At 44.5% G+C, this 18,076-nt stretch overlaps 1 protein-coding gene across 1 annotated transcript in view; it reads right to left on the bottom strand.

Moving 5' to 3' along the window:
• The window catches only part of LOC132818217 (latent-transforming growth factor beta-binding protein 2-like), a 437,178-nt gene that overhangs the window by 370,265 nt on the left and 48,837 nt on the right, over window positions 1-18,076 (bottom strand). The gene's annotated exons all lie outside the window — the stretch shown is intronic.

Here is an 18,076-nt window from a genome sequence, read left to right as displayed (position 1 = left end):
CAGTTCTGGACTCCCCCAACCCAGGGAAAAGACCTTATCTATTTACCCTATTCATTATAAACCTCTACAAATTCACTCCTCAGCCTCTGACACTCCTAGGAAAACAGCTCCAACCTATTTAGCCTCTCCCTATAGCTCAAATCCTCCAACCCTGGCAACATCCTTGTAAATCTTTTCTGAACCCTTTCAAGTTTCACAACATCTTTCCGATAGGAAGGAGACCAGAATTGCACGCAATATATCAACAGTGGCCTAACCAGTGTCCTGTACAGCTGGAACATGACGTCCCAACTCCTGTAATCAATATTCTGACCAATAAAGGTAAACATACCAAACGCCTTCTTCACTATCCTATCCACTTTGAAGGAGATATGAACTCCTTTATTTTTCTACTCTTTACGTAAGATTTTTACATGAGATTACAGAGCAAAAAGGGCTGGATTTGCAGTCGTTGCTCCCATTGCCAATGTTGATGCTGAGTGCTCGATTAGTTCCTTTTTGTAGATTTCATCCTGATTTAATACAGCTAACAGGCTTGCTGGGCCATCTCAGGGGACAGTTCAGAGTCAACAACATTGCTCTGGAGTGTTTGGAGTCACATGGAGGCCAGACCAGGAAAGGACAACATTAGCAAATCAGATAGCTGTTTACAAAAGCAATTGACTTCATGGGTCACCATCCACCTCGCTTTATAGTTCCAGCTTTATGAATTTCACCATCTGCCAGAATGGGATCCAATCCCATGTCCCTAGAGCATTCATCATGATCACCGGTGCAGCGATATTGCCCACTACTTTACCACCTCTTACCCGAGATTTCCAAGAGTTTCTATTGTCTACAAGCCTGGAGTGTGATGACGTTCTCTCCACTTGCCTGGATGAGAGCTCATCCAATAAGAGCTCACCGTGCCAGGAACCCAGGTTCGATTTCACTTCCAGGAGACTGTCTGTGTGGAGTCTGCACATTCTCCCCTGTGTCTGTGTGGGTTTCCTCTGGGAGCTCCAATTTCCACCCACACTCCAAAGATGTACCGGTTAGGTTACTTACAGATTACTTAGTTACTTACAGATTACTTACAGTGTGGAAACAGGCCCTTCGGCCCAACAAGTCCACGCTGACCCACCGAAGTGCAATCCACCCAGGCCCATTCAACTACATTTACCCTTCACCTAACACTACGGGCAATTCAGCATGGCCAATTCACCTAACCTGCAAATTTTTGGACTGTGTAAGGAAAGCGGAGCACCTGGATGAAACCCACGCAGACACGGGGAGAATGTGCAAACTCCACACAGAGAATCACGGAGAGTTAGGGCGGATTGGCCATGCTAAATTGCCCCGTAGTGTCAAGGGATGTGCAGGCTAGGCGGATTAGCCATGGCAAATGCAGGGTTACAGGGATAAGGTAGGGGGGGGTGGATCTAGTTGGGATGCTCTTCGGAGGGCCAGTATGGACTCAATGGCCCGAATGGCCTGCTTCCACACTGTAGGGATTCTATGAATAAAATTCAAGAAGCTCAACACCATCCAAGGGAGAGCGACTCACTTGACTGACACTCTGTATGTGCTCCTCCTCTATCAAGACTGCACCATCAATTATTCTGTCTACAAAATGCAATGTAGAAATATGCTAAATCTCTTTCCAAAGCAGATATTTTTCAAACCCACAATCTGGAAGAGTAGGAGTAGCAGATGCATGGGGACTATTGCCTGCAGCTTCCCCTCCAAATCCCTCACTATCCTGATTTAGAACCCTCACCATTAACTCACTGCCACTGGGCCACGGTCCCTGAATTCTCCATCTAAGACCATGAGATATGAGTATCCACATCACAAAGGTTCAAGGGGGCAGATCACAACCACATTCTCAAAACTTTTTAGGCAATAAATTCTGACCTTGACAGTGATGTTTGCATCATCCCATCAAGAATAAAAAAAAGTTAGCCAGCCCTAAAATAATCCTCCTCACGAATGTCCCTGGACATGCCAAAATTGAGACAGCCATTTCACAGCTGAAAATGCGTTCCTGGTTAAAGCACAGCAGATTAGGCAGCATCCAAGGAATAGGAAATTCGACGTTTCGGGCATAAGCCCTTCATCAGCCATTTCACAAACTACATACACTTTCGCGAGGGGTGGTGGTGTCATTGTTATTCACTGGTCTAGCAATCCAGAACCCCAGGCTGATGCCTACGAACACAGGTTTGAATCCCACTGTGACAGACTTGGATGGCATGGTGGCTCAGAGATTGGCACTGCTGCCTCACAGCACAGGGAATCCCCTTGGCTGACTGTCTGTGTGGAGTTTGCACATTCTTCCCGTATCTGCGTGGGTTTCCTCCCATAATCCCAGATGTGCAGATTAGATTGATTGGCCATGCTAAATTGCTATGGAGTCCAGGGATCTGCAGGCTAGATGGATTAGCCATGGGAAATATGGAGGTAGAAATGGGCGGGATGCTCCTTGGTAGGTAGTTGTGAACTTGATGGGCAGAATGGCCTCCTTCCACATTGTAGGGATTCAGTGATTCTTTGTAAAAAGCACATCTAATGCTGACCAAGTAACCACTGTTGTAAAAACAATGGTTCACTAACATATTTTGAGATGGAAATCTGCCATCCCCACCTGGTCTAGAAGTAACTCCAGATGCACAACAGTGTGGTTTATTCTTAACTAGGGATAGGTAATCAATGCTGGCCCAGCCAGAGACATTCACATCCTGTGACTAATTTAAATCACACTGGAAAAATCAAATTAGCAGTAGTAACTTGGATGAAGAGTTCAGAGAATGTTTTTTGAGATCATTTCTTAGAGCAGCTAGACCTTAGAGGCAGAACGCAAAGCTTTGTTGCTGTCTAGCTGTTAGTCTGATGTACAGTCCTGATTGAACTAAAATTCTCTCCAATTCAAAACTAAAATGAAAGAAGTTCTTTAGCCTCAAACACAAACTCTGTTTCCAAGCGACCAAATCCATTATACAGCTTGGACACTAGACGACCTCCTCCTCTGTGACCAAGAGCAGGTGCCTGATCTGATTCTGTTCCACCTTCAATTTATGTGCCACTCAAACCTCCATCCATGATTTTGGTTCCATCTTCCACCCTTGGAGCTCGTTCAGTCTCCTCTGCCTGAACCCTCTCGCAACATGTGCCATTCATTTCTCACCACTATGTCAACCCACAACCACTGGATCCTCATCAACCAATGCCTTGATTTTAAAATTCTCAATCTGTTCAAATTATGGTCTCACCCATCCCCAACACAGTTACCTCTTCCAGATATGCAATTTTCCCAAGTACTTGGCATTCCTCCCATAACCCAACAAAGATCTTTACATAGCGCCGTCCAATCCCACAAATACTTCCATTTAGAAGAACAAAGACCGCAGATACTTAGGAACATAACCATCTGCAAGCTTCCCTCCAAGCCACTCACCGTCCTGACTTGGAAATGTATTGCTATTTCTTCACTGTCGCTGGGTCAAAATTCTGGAATTCCCTCCTTAATTGTATTGTGGATCTACCTACAGTGCATGAACTGCAGTGATTCAAGAAGGCAGGTCACCACCATCTTCTCCAGGGCAACTAGGGATAGGCAATAATTCCTGACACAGCTCGTGATGCACACATTCCATGAGTGAATTAAGAAAAATTGGTAGATATAAACTCCCAGTCTATCCTCGACATGCTACTTTGATTATCCAGTCTTGATTCCTTTCAAATATTTCTTAAGGCTCTTTGTGGTCACCTTCCCTAGAGTCTCCACCTTTAGTTCAATTTTTTGTCACATTATGTTCCTACAAAACATCTTGTGTCATTTTTCAATTTCAAAGGCTTTTTCCAAAATAAAAGCATTGCTATTGTTTTACATAAGTACCATGGACAGTTCTGCAATGGCTACTGGATGGGACCTGATTTTCTTTCACATGTAGGTTTCTCCAGATTTTTCTCCCCTGTCATTACTACTCGCAGACAATCTCAGTCGAATGAACAAAACTAATAATGATTAACTCTTATTGGTGTTGCAAAGTTCTCAGAAATCTCAGCATGTCTCAGTGCCTGTGACAATGAATTTGCCTATAGGAAAAATACATTCTATCCCATCTCACCGATTAAATGCTACAACTGGGGCCAATGGCTTGAGAAATCATCAGATCACTGCTCCCACTTTTGATGACAATAAGTGGTGGTCATGAAATAGAAAGTTTCTTTTTGTTCTTTGCTCAACTCTGCATATTCTCTGCTTTTGCACTTTCTGAAAACCTATCTCGAACTTAAATCTCCAATTTTTTGCTGAAAGACCATTGACCCAAAATAATAGTTCTCCTCTCTGATGTGACCTGAGCTTAATGAGAAGTTCCATCAGTTTTTGTTTTTATTAACAAAAACATATCACTCCCAGTTTGAGGCTTACAGCTTGCAATAAATCATCCACTAAAACATTAAGTTTTAACTGGAAGAAATTTTTGTTCCACTTAAAACTTTACTATCTGTAAGATTCATTTGGAAAACAAGTGTTAATGGAATCTAAATAAGAGAAATATCTCTCAGTTCCAATTTAGCAATAATACTATTAATGGATCTTGTCTTGGAGATACTAGATAGTCCTTACATTAAATCCCTAATTTAGAAAACAACACTCACAATTGCTTTGTCTTGGTAATCCGTTTTTATTGTCACATGTACTCAAGTACAGGTGGAGAGTACTACGTTGCCACATGAGGTGCCATCTTACATACAAAGTACCTCGGTACAAAATCTTAATGACAGATGTAGATAAAGAAAGAAAGACGTTAAAAAGTTCAGCACAAGAGACATTTTATATAAAAGTGGGAAAATAAAGAAAACTAAGTTTAAAAAGTCAAACATTACAATCCTTTATTTAGCCCTGAACCTGCAGACACTCTGAGCTGGGCACTCCACAAGAGGGCTCGCAGTCCACTGCACTGGTAATGCACTGTACTGGCAATACACTGCACTGGCTATACATTGCATTGGCGATACACTGCACTGGATATGCACTGCACTGGCTATACACTGCACTGAGTATGCACTGCATTGGCAATACACTCCATTGGGTGTACACTGCACTGGGTATGCACTGCACTGGCGATTCACTGCACTGGTAATACACTACACTGATAATACACTGCAGTGGGTATTCATTGCACTGGCGATACACAGCACTGGGTATACACTGCACTGGGTATACACTGCGATGGTGATACACTGCAGTGGGTGTTCACTGCACTGGCTATACACAGCACTGGTCCTACTCTGCACTGGCAATACACTGCATTGGGTATGCACTGCACTGGAGATACACTGCACTGGCTATACATGGCACTGGTGATACACGACACTGGTGATACACGGCACTGGTGATACACGGCACTGGTGATACACCGCAGTGGGTATTCACCGCACTGGCGATACACAGCACTGGGTATACACTGCACTGGTTATACACTGCACTGACTACGCACTGCACTGGGTATGCACTGCACTGACAATACACTGTACTGACAATACACTGCACTGGGTATACACTGCACAGGTGATACACTGCACTGGCTATACACTGCACTGGGTATACACTGCATTGGGTATACACTGTACAGGTGATACACTGCACTGGCTATACAATGCACTGGGTATACACTGCACTGAGTATGCACTGCATTGGCAATACACTCCATTGGGTGTACACTGCACTGGGTATGCACTGCACTGAGTATACACTGCACTGGCGATACACCACACTGGCTATACACTGCATTGGCTATACACTGCACTGGTGATGCATTGCACTGGCCAAACACTGTGTTGGTGATACACTGCACTGGCCATACAATGTACTGGATATACACTGCGCTGATGATACACTGCACTGGGCATGCACTGCATGAGTGATACACTGCACTGGTGGTACACTGCAGTGGGTATGCACTGCACTGGCGATTCACTGCACTGGTAATACACTACACTGATAATACACTGCAGTGGGTATTCATTGCACTGGCGATACACAGCACTGGGTATACACTGCACTGGTGATACACTGCAGTGGGTGTTCACTGCACTGGCTATACACAGCACTGGTCCTACACTGCACTGGCAATACACTGCATTGGGTATGCACTGCACTGGAGATACACTGCACTGGCTATACAATGCACTGGGTATACACTGCACTGAGTATGCACTGCATTGGCAATACACTCCATTGGGTGTACACTGCACTGGGTATGCACTGCACTGAGTATACACTGCACTGGCGATACACCACACTGGCTATACACTGCATTGGCTATACACTGCACTGGTGATGCATTGCACTGGCCAAACACTGTGTTGGTGATACACTGCACTGGCCATACAATGTACTGGATATACACTGCGCTGATGATACACTGCACTGGGCATGCACTGCATGAGTGATACACTGCACTGGTGGTACACTGCAGTGGGTATGCACTGCACTGGCGATTCACTGCACTGGTAATACACTACACTGATAATACACTGCAGTGGGTATTCATTGCACTGGCGATACACAGCACTGGGTATACACTGCACTGGGTATACACTGCAATGGTGATACACTGCAGTGGGTGTTCACTGCACTGGCTATACACAGCACTGGTCCTACACTGCACTGGCAATACACTGCATTGGGTATGCACTGCACTGGAGATACACTGCACTGGCTATACATGGCACTGGTGATACACGACACTGGTGATACACGGCACTGGTGATACACGGCACTGGTGATACACGGCACTGGTGATACACAGCACTGGTGATACACCGCAGTGGGTATTCACCGCACTGGCGATACACAGCACTGGGTATACATTGCACTGGTTATACACTGCACTGACTACGCACTGCACTGGGTATGCACTGCACTGACAATACACTGTACTGACAATACACTGCACTGGGTATACACTGCACAGGTGATACACTGCACTGGCTATACACTGCACTGGGTATACACTGCATTGGGTATACACTGTACAGGTGATACACTGCACTGGCTATACAATGCACTGGGTATACACTGCACTGGACATACACTGCACTGAGTATGCACTGCACTGCCGATACACTGCACTGGCTATACACTGCACTAGTGATATACTGCAGTGGGTATTCACTGCACTGGCAGTACACTGCACTGACTATACACTGCACTGGCTATACACTGCACTGGTGATACAATGCACTGGGTGATATAATGCACTGGGTGATATAATGCACTGTGTATACATTGCATTGGCAATACACTGCATTGGGTATAAACTACATGAGCTATACACTGCACTTGCTATATGCTTCAGTCATTATACACTGCACTGGAGATACACTGCACTGGCGATATGCTGCATTAGCTATACACTGTACTTGCCATATGCTTCACGCATGATACACTGCACTGGTGATATACTGCATTGGCTATACACTGTATTGGATATGCACTGCACTGTTGATACAATGCACTGGCCATATACTATACTGTGTACACTTTGCCCCGCACTGGGTATACTTTCCCCTGCACTGGGTATACTTCCTCCCCGCACTGGCTATACTTTCCCCTCCACTGGGTATACTCTTCCCCGCACTGGGTATACTTCCCCCTGCACAAGGTACACTTTCCCCCTTCACTGGGTATACTTTCGCCCCCTCACTGGGTACACTTTCCCCCTGCACTGGGTATACTTGCCCCCTGCACTGGGTATACTCCCCCCCCCCCCAACATTGGGCATATGTTCTCCTGCACTTGGTATACTTCCCCCCTGCACTAGGTATACTTTCCCCTGCACTGGGTATACTTCCCCCTTCACTAGGTATACTTTCCCCTGCACTGGGTATACTTTCCCCTGTACTGGGTATAGTTACCCCCTGCACTGGGTATACTTTCCCCCTACACTGGGTATACTTTCCCCTGCACTGGGTATAGTTACCCCCTGCACTGGGTATACTTTCCCAGATACTAAGTACACTTTCCCCCCAAACTGGGTATACTTTCCCCTACACTGGGTATAGTTTCCCCCTACATTGGCTATACTTTCCCCTACACTGGCTATACTTCCCCCTGCACTTGGTATACTTTCCCCTACACTGGGTATACTTTCCCCCTGCACTGGGTATACTTTCCCCTGCACTGGGTATACTTTCTCCTGCACTGGGTATACTTTCCCCTACACTGGCTATACTTCCCCCTGCACTTGGTATACTTTCCCCTACACTGGGTATACTTTCCCCCTGCACTGGGTATACTTTCCCCTGCACTGGGTATACTTTCTCCTGCACTGGGTATACTTTCTCCTGCACTGGGTATACTTTCCCCTACACTGGCCATACTTTCCCCTACACTGGCTATATTTCCCCCAGCACTTGGTATACTTTCCCCTACACTGGGTATACTTTCCCCTTGCACTGGGTATACTTTCCCTCTGCACTGGGTATACTTTCCCCCTGCACTGGGTATACTTTCCCTCTGCACTGGGTATACTTTCCGCCCTATACTGGGTATACTTTCCCCTTGCACTGGGTATACTTTCCCTCTGCACTGGGTATACTTTCCGCCCTGTACTGGGTATACTTTCCCCTTGCACTGGGTATACTTTCCCCCTGCACTGGGTATATTTTCCTCCTGCACTGAGTATACTTTCCCCCTGCACTGGGTATACTTCCCCCTGTACTGGGTATACTTTCTGCCCTGTACTGGGTATACTTTCCGCCCTGTACTGGGTATACTTTCCCCCTGCACTGGGTATACTTTCCCTTGCACTGGGTATACTTTCCCCCTGCACTGGTTATACTTTCCCCTGCACTGGGTATACTTTCCCCCTGCACTGGGTATACTGTCCCCTGCATTGGTTATACTTTCCCCCTGCATTGGGTATACTTTCCCCTGCACTGGAAGAGAAAAAAACACAGGAAGAGAACATCTGCTGCTTGCATATACAAAGAAATTCAGCAATACAATATAACTGCTGCCACAGGAGCAGGAGTGGGGGGCTTTGGTTTATGAGACAGTGATCACATTTTCTATGTCAGGAAAGTCGGGAAAACTTTGCATTGCCATTTCTGGGAGCCATGGCTGAGGTTATAACCTCAGGTAACGACTGAACCTCTGCCAGGGCTCCCATTCTAATAAGGGGATGACAAGGGCTGTCAGTCAAATGACCAACAGGATTTTAGAGCCAGCAGTGGTACCTGGAGCAACGGCCACTGCTAAAATTACACCTAGCCCTGAGAAGTATTCTTGGATCAAAATCCATCGAATTTTTGTCACTGGCTCACCAATGCCACTGGGATGGTGTTCTACGATCCCATTGAGAATCCCCCATCAGGTGTCCGAGCTGGAGAGAGACCCCTATTCCTGCTGACTTTGTCATGAGGCCTCCTGCCCAACACCTCCCTTTCCCCTCCGTCACTGGGAAAAGAGCTGGAGCAATGGGATTGGTCCTGAACTCTCAACCTCCCCACCTGCCTGCCCACACCCTTTTTAGTCCAGTGCCCCACCCCAGCCCTCTCCTGCAGGCCTGTTAAATGCTGATCCATGATCAGCAAATGGGGGCTTGACTTCTTGAAAATCTACACGATGGAACATCAGAAAATACCAGCCTGCCAATGTACACATGGTAGTCATGTGTGAAGTTACCCTTTGATTCATGAAGAGCAATGTTTATAATTGTAGTAGATTTTTCTCTTCCCACAAAGAAACAGGACAATTCTGGCAAGTTAACATCCCAATAGCCTACCATCTTCAACATGGGATGGAAGGGGCAGGGAGCAGCGCCCCCAAGAGACACTGACCCAGTATTCGATTTCTTGTTCAGAAACAAAATATTCTTCCAGCCTTAGATCAAAATAAACAAAATGACTTCTTGTTCGAAACTGTCCCACAAGGGGGAGTATCTGTTTAGCATCCACCTTATCAATCTCCCCTTTAGAACTTTATATACTTTGATCAGATTACCCCCTCATTCTTCGGAACTCCAGTAGGTACAAGCCCAGGCTATTCAACCGCTCCTCATATGACAGCCTTTTCATCCCTGGAATTAACCTGGTGAACCTCCAATGGCACCACATCCTTCGTCAACTCAAGGAGACCAAAACTGGATACAATATTCCAGATGTAGTCTTACCAATGTCTTATATAATTGTAACAACTCTACATTTATAACCCAGTCCTTTTGCAATACACGCCAGGATTCCATTTACCTTTCTGACTATGCTGCACCTGCATGCCCACTTTCTGTGATTCGTGCACAAAGCTGGCCACATCCACCTGCACTGACACACTTTGAATCTGCTTCCCAATTAAACAATTATTTGCCTTTTTATTTTTTCTAAACAAAAGGACAACTTTGTGCTTATCCACATTAAACTCCACCTGACTGATTCTGACTCATTCTCCTAGCCAATCAATATCCAGCTGTAAACTCTTTATCTCCTCATCACTGGGCGAAAGTGAGTACTGCAGATGCTGGAGATTAGAGTCCAGAGTGTGTTGCTGCAAAAGTGCAGCAGGTCAGGCAGCATCTGAGGAGCAGGAAAATTGACATTTCGGACAGAAGCTCTTCATCAGGAATCTGCTTTCCCACCTATTTTAGTATCATCCACAAATTTTGCTATGTTACACTCAGTCTCTACTTGCAGATCATTTTTACAGATTGTAAATAGTTGAGGTTTGAGAACTAAACCCTGAGGCAACCCACTAGCTATAGCTCACCATCCATTATCCCAACCCTCTGCTTTCTGTTAGTCAGCCAATCCTCTATCCAAGTCAACACTCTACCATTAAAGCCCTGGGATCTAACCTTTCATGATCAAGTCTTTCATGCGGCTACCGCCGCGCAGTGGCAGTTGGAGGTTCCACTTGTTGAGGAGCTACTGGCCAATCAGAGGCAGCACTCTTTGGGAACAGTGAAGCTACAGGTAATGCTTCAGTAAAATCATCTTAGGAACCCTCTACTCAGGCAAGGATATCACAGGATACACAGATGGCAGGGGTTTCAAAGGTGAGGACTAACTGGAGAGCCTCCACTTCCTGAGGCCAGGTCCTTTGACTGGGCACAAGGTGCCAAGCAAATAATAAGTTCCTTCGTAGGTTGCTGACTAACCTAACAACATGTATTGAGCAACCTTCAAGAGGCGTATGAAAGCAGTTTGATCCCTACTTAATCCCTTGAGTCAATACTGAACAATGGTCTGCTCAGACATAATTGGTATCAACTGGTTCATTTAGGAGCCTATTTAATATTTCACTAACAGCAGAGAAGTTTTCACATGGGATTGGATCGTCCTGCCTCCATCTTAATCATAGGACAATCTCCCTCCAGCAGACTAATGGGCACGACTGCCATAAGTCTCATCTTGATGATGCACAGTGGCTCAGTGGTTAGCAATGCTTCCTCACAGTGCCAGGGGACCCAGGTTTGATTCCAACCTCGGGAAACTGCCTGTGTGGACATTCATGTTCTATCCCCTCCCCCGTTGGTGTGGATTTCTACCAGATGCTCTGGTTCCCTCTCACAGTCCAAAGACATGCAGGTTGGGTGGAGTGGCCATGCTAAATTGTCTAGGCTGTGTGCAGGCTAGCTGTGGTAAGAACACTATGTACAGTTACAGGGATGGGATGCTCTTTGGAGGATTGGTGAAGGCTTGGGCTGAAAGGCCTCATTCTGCATTGTAGAGATTCTACTTTGAATTAAATTAATGCTTGAATTTTCTATCTTTATCAATAGAAAATATGATTTCACGAACACATCTTACATATGTTATTGCATGTTCACATTTACATCTAACGTCTGAAAATGAGACAATAATGAGTAGTCAGGGCCTCTAATGATACTCCAAATGACTCTATTTCTCCCCTTTCTAATTAGTTGTAGGTGAAATAAAATCAAAGTACTGTTACTTCAATCTTTCAAGGATGTAAGACTTCAATACAGGAACAGAATTCCTTCTCTGCTACCTGATCTCATTGCCCCATCCCTCTACTCCCACTTCAAAAGAAGAAGGTATTTTGACTCTGTGCAGGATACCACGAGAGCTCAGCTGGTACACAGCAATAGTTAAGCAGCACAGTGAAAGCTTTGTGGAATGTTCGAAGAACACTGGGAGGTCTGAAAGTGGTTCTTTTGTCAGCTACTGTCTCTTAAAATGCCTTTGCTCAACCTCAGAATCACTTCTGCAACGGTACAACCTTTCCCCCAAGTATAAACCAGTGAAAAGTCTGAATGACGTTGGTCCAATCTGATTCGTTCACCACAGGACAGTGCTCCAGTATGACCAGTGCATTCATTTCCAAGTATTACAGTTTTTTTTACTGTTTGCTTTCCCCCCTCTGGGTTGTAAATTCTTCTGAGCAGAAAAGCATAAATTTCTTGCAAATTGTGTAACTGTGAAGTGTGACTCTGAAAACCAAATTTACTCAGGACCCTTGACCATCACCAGGATGGAGAGACCTTCAGCATCTCAGCCACAATTGGACAAACATTTTAAACATGAATCAATCATCTCTTAATTGAATTACTTTGATTCACAAATATGATAGTGCTCAGGGCAAAGCTTAATTACAAAGTAGCATCAATATCATTCCAGAGATCAGTTTCATCATCAGCAGTTATAGCATAACAATGCTGCTATCACAAATTACTATCCTTAGCCCTCTGTGGATATCTCAACAGAAAATATTTCTTTCAAATGATATGCCAGTTTATTTTGTACACAGTAAAATCATTGTACAAATTCCACGGTGTCTGCACAGGAAAAGAAATAAGTAATGTGAGTGCCCCATGTTTCCAATGAGTTATGTTCAGTGCCTGGAGCAACATTTATTCCTCAGACAGCATCAACAAGTGAATTATCTGGTCATTATCAATTGCTTTACATGGGACCTTGCTAAATCCAAATCAGTTGCCATGTTTCCTAAACTACAATAACGATTCCACTTAAAATGTACTGCTTCGGCTACAAAATGCTTTTGGTACATCTTGCAATCTTGAAAGTGTTTTATAATTACTTTTTTTACTTATACAAATTACAGCTAAAACTTATTTTACTTAAGTATGATCACACTGCTCATACCATCCACATAGAAAAAGGACAACTACAGTGTTTAAAATGTATATAACACTCTGCATTTGAAACACCACATTGTTAAAGTAGAACTTTAAGGTTCTATTTTAGGTTTAGGGTGAGAGGGGAAAGATATAAAAGGGACCTAAGGGGCAACGTTTTCACACAATGGGTGGTATGTGTATGGAATGAACTGCCAGAGGATGTGGTGGAGGCTGGTACAATTGCAATATTTAAGAGGCATTTGAATAGGTATATGAATAGAAAGGGTTTGGAGGAATATGGGCCGGGTGCTGCAGGTGGGGCTAGATTGGGTTGGGATATTTGGTCAGCATGGACGGGTTGAACAGAAGGGCTCGTTTCCATGCTGTACATCTCTATGACTCTATGACTCTATAACTTGCTGTTACTAATGACTAGATTATCTTCCAGCTCAGCACTGTCCCCATGACTTGTCCTACCTGCCTATCTTCTTTTCCACCTATCCACTCCACCCTCCCCCTCCCCCCGACCTATGACCTTCATCCCCTCCCCCACTCACCTATTGCACTCTATGCTACTTTCTCCCCACCCCCACCCTCCTCTCACTTATCTCTCCACCCTTCAGGCTCTCTGCCTGTATTCCTGATGAAGGGCTCTTGTTCGACACGTCGATTTTACTGCTCCTTGGATGCTGCCTGAACTGCTGTGCTCTTCCAGCAACACTAATCCAGAATCTGGTTTCCAGCATCTGCAGTCATTGTTTTTACCTATTAGTTGGGTATCTTCATCAGTAATAGACATTTTATTTTCACTGCACCTGATATTGTTGTTAAAATGAATCATTGCAGATGCAAACTCACAGCTCCACATTTGATGGCGACATTGTCAGGTTATAACTATTCAAAATTACTTGTGAAGCCATATAGTTGCTACTTTGTAATCGAGCTTTGATTTCTGATTTGATGTACATGCGAACCAAAGGAATTAGATTCTGAGGAACCCTGTTTGCACGCTGATACAGCTGGCATTGGCCAGATTCTCCAAAGGAAGGAAAGCTGATGTCTTCCTGCCAACATGGTATATATTGAGAGACAGGAACAGCAACAGTTTACACTTTAAGCTAATTAGCTTGTCGGTGAGGCGGTGGCCAAGTGGTATTATTGCTGGACTATAAATCCAGAAGTCCAGGTAATATTCCTTGGGGAATCAGATTCAAATCCCATCAAAGCAGATGGTGGAATTTGAATTTGATAAAAATCGGGAATAAGTGACTAATGATCGATTTTCGGGGAAAAACCCATCTGTTCATTAATGTCCATCCTGACCTGGCCTGACCTACAATGTGGTTGACTCTCAGCTGTCCTCTGGGAAATAGGAATGGGAAAAAGATTTAAAGCCCTTCAGCATTTGAACAGCAGAATAACAACCCAATAGAGACAGTTGGATTCATTCCTTGTCGCATCCCAGTTAGGGAGTACCCCAACTTCCGTTCAGGAGTTTTCCTTGTCTCACAGTGGGACCTCCCCCAGTAATAATCACTCCTGTGGTTCTCTCACTACACCAGTGGAGAGTTTGTTCAGTCACCAGAGCCTGCCTTAATGGACCTCACATATTAAAAAAGAAACTCTGAGTATTCTTCAAGAACATAGAGAAACCTCACCATCTCTCTGTAGCTCCCTCTGTATCTCCACAGGTGACACTACCAAAGTCGCTAAGCGTCTGAACAAACCACTGGCTCAGAGAGGCAGACCACTGTCCTTAATGGGGTAGCTATCTCAACAGTAGCCTCTGGAATGGCCTTCGATAGTAACTTCACTCCACGGATCCATCATCTGTTAATACAAGCTAGAAACCATCTCCAGTATGAATGTGTAGGTATTACATTGACTTAGTCTCCTTGACTGGAATTTTACTAACACGACAGGGATCCTGTCATCGAAATCAAATGATCAACTGAATCAAAGAAGTCTAGGTCAGAGTAACACCTACACATTTATATCGGAGGACAGTATCCCACAGGAATACCCAGAGGAGGAGAATGTCATGGTGGAACTTGGCTTCCACAACGAAGTCTGCAAAGTTGCTCATTGACCTTCCCATTGTTATTGATGGTACATGACATGTGGCAAGGAAAAATGCTTGTCTTTTTGTTGGCTAGTACTGAACTTTTCTGTTAGGTTTTGGGTTTTCATGTTCAGATAAAGGACTTGAAGACCTCAACCAGATGCTTTCACACAAGAATCTGTTTCAAAAGGCAAGTATTCTTTTCCACCACAATGTATAAATTGAGATAGACCAGTGATCAAGGAACTCTGCCAAATCTAGTGTTATCCAAAAAACCAGTATAAAAACATACAGTTTACAAATTTCTTAGTAGAACCCTCTATCATTCACAGCAAGCAAATAAACTTGCATCAATGCAGCCACATAAGGAAGAGGAACTGCAGATATTTTCTCAATCCTTTATTGCCAGGTTAATAGATAAATGATTGGAGCTCTTTCTGGGGTAGGTGGGACCTCTACAAACAGGATGGTCTTCATCTAAACCACAGGGGTACCAATATCCTGGGTGGGAAATTCACTAAAGCTATTAAGGTGGATTTAAACTAATACAGTAGGGGGATGGGAACCAAAATTGTAGGACAGGTACAGAAGAGGATGAGAGTAGGGAGTCCCCAAATCAAGTATCTGACACTGGCAAGCGAGAACCTGGTTTGAAGTGTGTGTACTTCAACATGAGGAGCATCCGAAATAAAGTGGGTGGACTGGCAGCGTGGGTTGGTACCTGGGACTTCGATATTGTGGCCATTATGGAGACATGGATAGAGCAGGGACAGGAATGGCTGTTGCAGGTCTGGGATTCAGATGTTTCAGTAAGAACAGAGAAGACAGTAAAAGAGGGGGAGGTGTGGCATTGTTGATCAGGGACAAAATTACAGTTGCAGAAAGGATGTTTGGGGACTCGTTAACTGAGGTAGTATGGGCTGAGGTTAAAAACAGGAAAGGAGAAGTCACCATGCTGGGAGTTTTCTATAGGCCTCTGAATAGTCCCAGAGATGTAGAGGAAAGGATAGCAAAGATGATTCTCAATAGGAGTGAGGGAGGCAGGGTAGTTGACATGGGGGACTTCAACTATCCAGATATTGACTGGGATCACCACAGTATGAGTACTATAGATGGGTCAGTTTTTGTCCAGTGTGTGCAGGAGGCTTCCTGACACAGTATGTAGACAGGCCTACAAGGGACGAAGCCACTTTAGATTTAGTACTGGGTAACGAGCCTGGCCAGGTGTTAGACTAAGAAGTAGGTGAGCACTTTGGAGACAGCGATCACAATTCTGTCGTGTTTACTTTAGTGATGGAAAGGGATAGGTGTACTCCACCGAGCAAGAGTTACAGCTGGGGGAAGGGAAATTACGATGCAGTTAGGAAAGATTTAGGAAGCATGGAATGAGGAAGGAAACTGCAAGGGATGAGCACATTAAAAATGTGGAGCTTATTCAAGGAAAAGCTCCTGTGTGTCCTAGATAAGTATGTACCTGTCAGGCAGGGAGAAAGATATAGAACGCATGAGCCGTGGTTTTCTAAGGAAATGGAATCCCTGGTCAAGAAGAAGAAGGCTTATGTTAGGACAAAATGTGAAAACTCAGTTAGGGCGCTTGAGGGTTACAAGGAAGTCAGGAAAGACATAAAAAGAGAGCTCTGAAGAGCCAGGAGGAGACATGAGAAGTTGTTGGCAGATAGGATCAGGGTAAACCCTAAGGCTTTCCATAGGTATGTCAGTAATAAAAGAATGACGTGAGTTAAGTTAGGGCCAATCAAGGATAGTAGTGGGAAGTTGTGTGTGGAGTCAGAGGAGATAGGGGAAGCACTAAATAAATATTTTTTTGACAGTGTTCACTATAGAAAATGAAAATGTTGGTGAGCAAGATACAGAGATACTTGCATCTAGACTAGAAGAGATTGAGGTTCACAAGGAAGAGGTATTAGAACTACTGCAGAGTGTGAAAATAAACAAGTCCCCTGGGCTGGATGGGATCTATCCTAGGATCCTCTGGGAAGAAAGGGAAGAGATTGCCGAGCCTTTGGTATTGATCTTCAAATCATCATTATCTACAGGAATAGTGCCTGAGGACTGGAGGATAGCAAATGTGGTTCCCTTGTTCAAAAAGGGTAGTAGAGACAGCCCTGGTAATTACAGACCAGTGAGTCTCACTTCAGTTGTTGGTAAAGTGTTGCAAAAGGTTATAAAAGATGGGATTTATAACCATCTAGAAAAGAATAATCTGATCAGGGACAGTCAGCACGGTGTTGTGAAGGGTAGGCCGTGCCTAATGAATCTTTTTGAATTTTTTGACAAAGTGACAAAACAGGAAGATGAGAGTAAACTGGTTGATGTGGTGTATATGGATTTTAGCAAGGTGTTCGATAAGGTTCCCCACAGTAGGCTATTGTACAAAATGCGGAGGAAAGGGATTGTGGGAGATATAGCAGTTTGGATCAGTAATTGGCTTGCTGAAAGAAAACAGAGGGTTGTAGTTGATGGAACATGTTCATCTTGGTGTCCAGTTACTAGCGGTGTACCACAAGGGTCGGTGTTGGGTCCACTGCTGTTCGTCATTTTTATAAATGACCTGGATGAGGGCTTAGAAGGGTGGGTTGGTAAATTTGTGGACCACACTAAGGTGGGTGGAGTTGTGGATAGTGATGAAGGATGTAGTAGGTTGAGTAGGATGTAGTAGAGAGACATAGGTAGGATGCAGAGCTGGGCTGAGAGGTGGCAAATGGAGTTTAATGTGGACAAGTGTGAGGTGATACACTTTGGCCGGAGTAATCGGAATGCAAAGTACTGGGCTAATGGTAGGATTTTTGGGAGTGCATATGAGCAGAGAGATCTCGGTGTCCATGTACACAGATCCCAGAAAGTTGCCACCCAGATTGACAGGGTTGTTAAGAAGGTATACAGTGTTTTGGCCTTTATTAATAGAGGG

Source organism: Hemiscyllium ocellatum, chromosome 8 (assembly GCF_020745735.1).
Source record: "Hemiscyllium ocellatum isolate sHemOce1 chromosome 8, sHemOce1.pat.X.cur, whole genome shotgun sequence".
Taxonomy (NCBI): Eukaryota; Metazoa; Chordata; class Chondrichthyes; order Orectolobiformes; family Hemiscylliidae; genus Hemiscyllium; species Hemiscyllium ocellatum.
The sequence above is the reverse complement of the archived record's forward strand: the minus strand, read 5'-3'. Positions and strand labels throughout refer to the sequence as shown.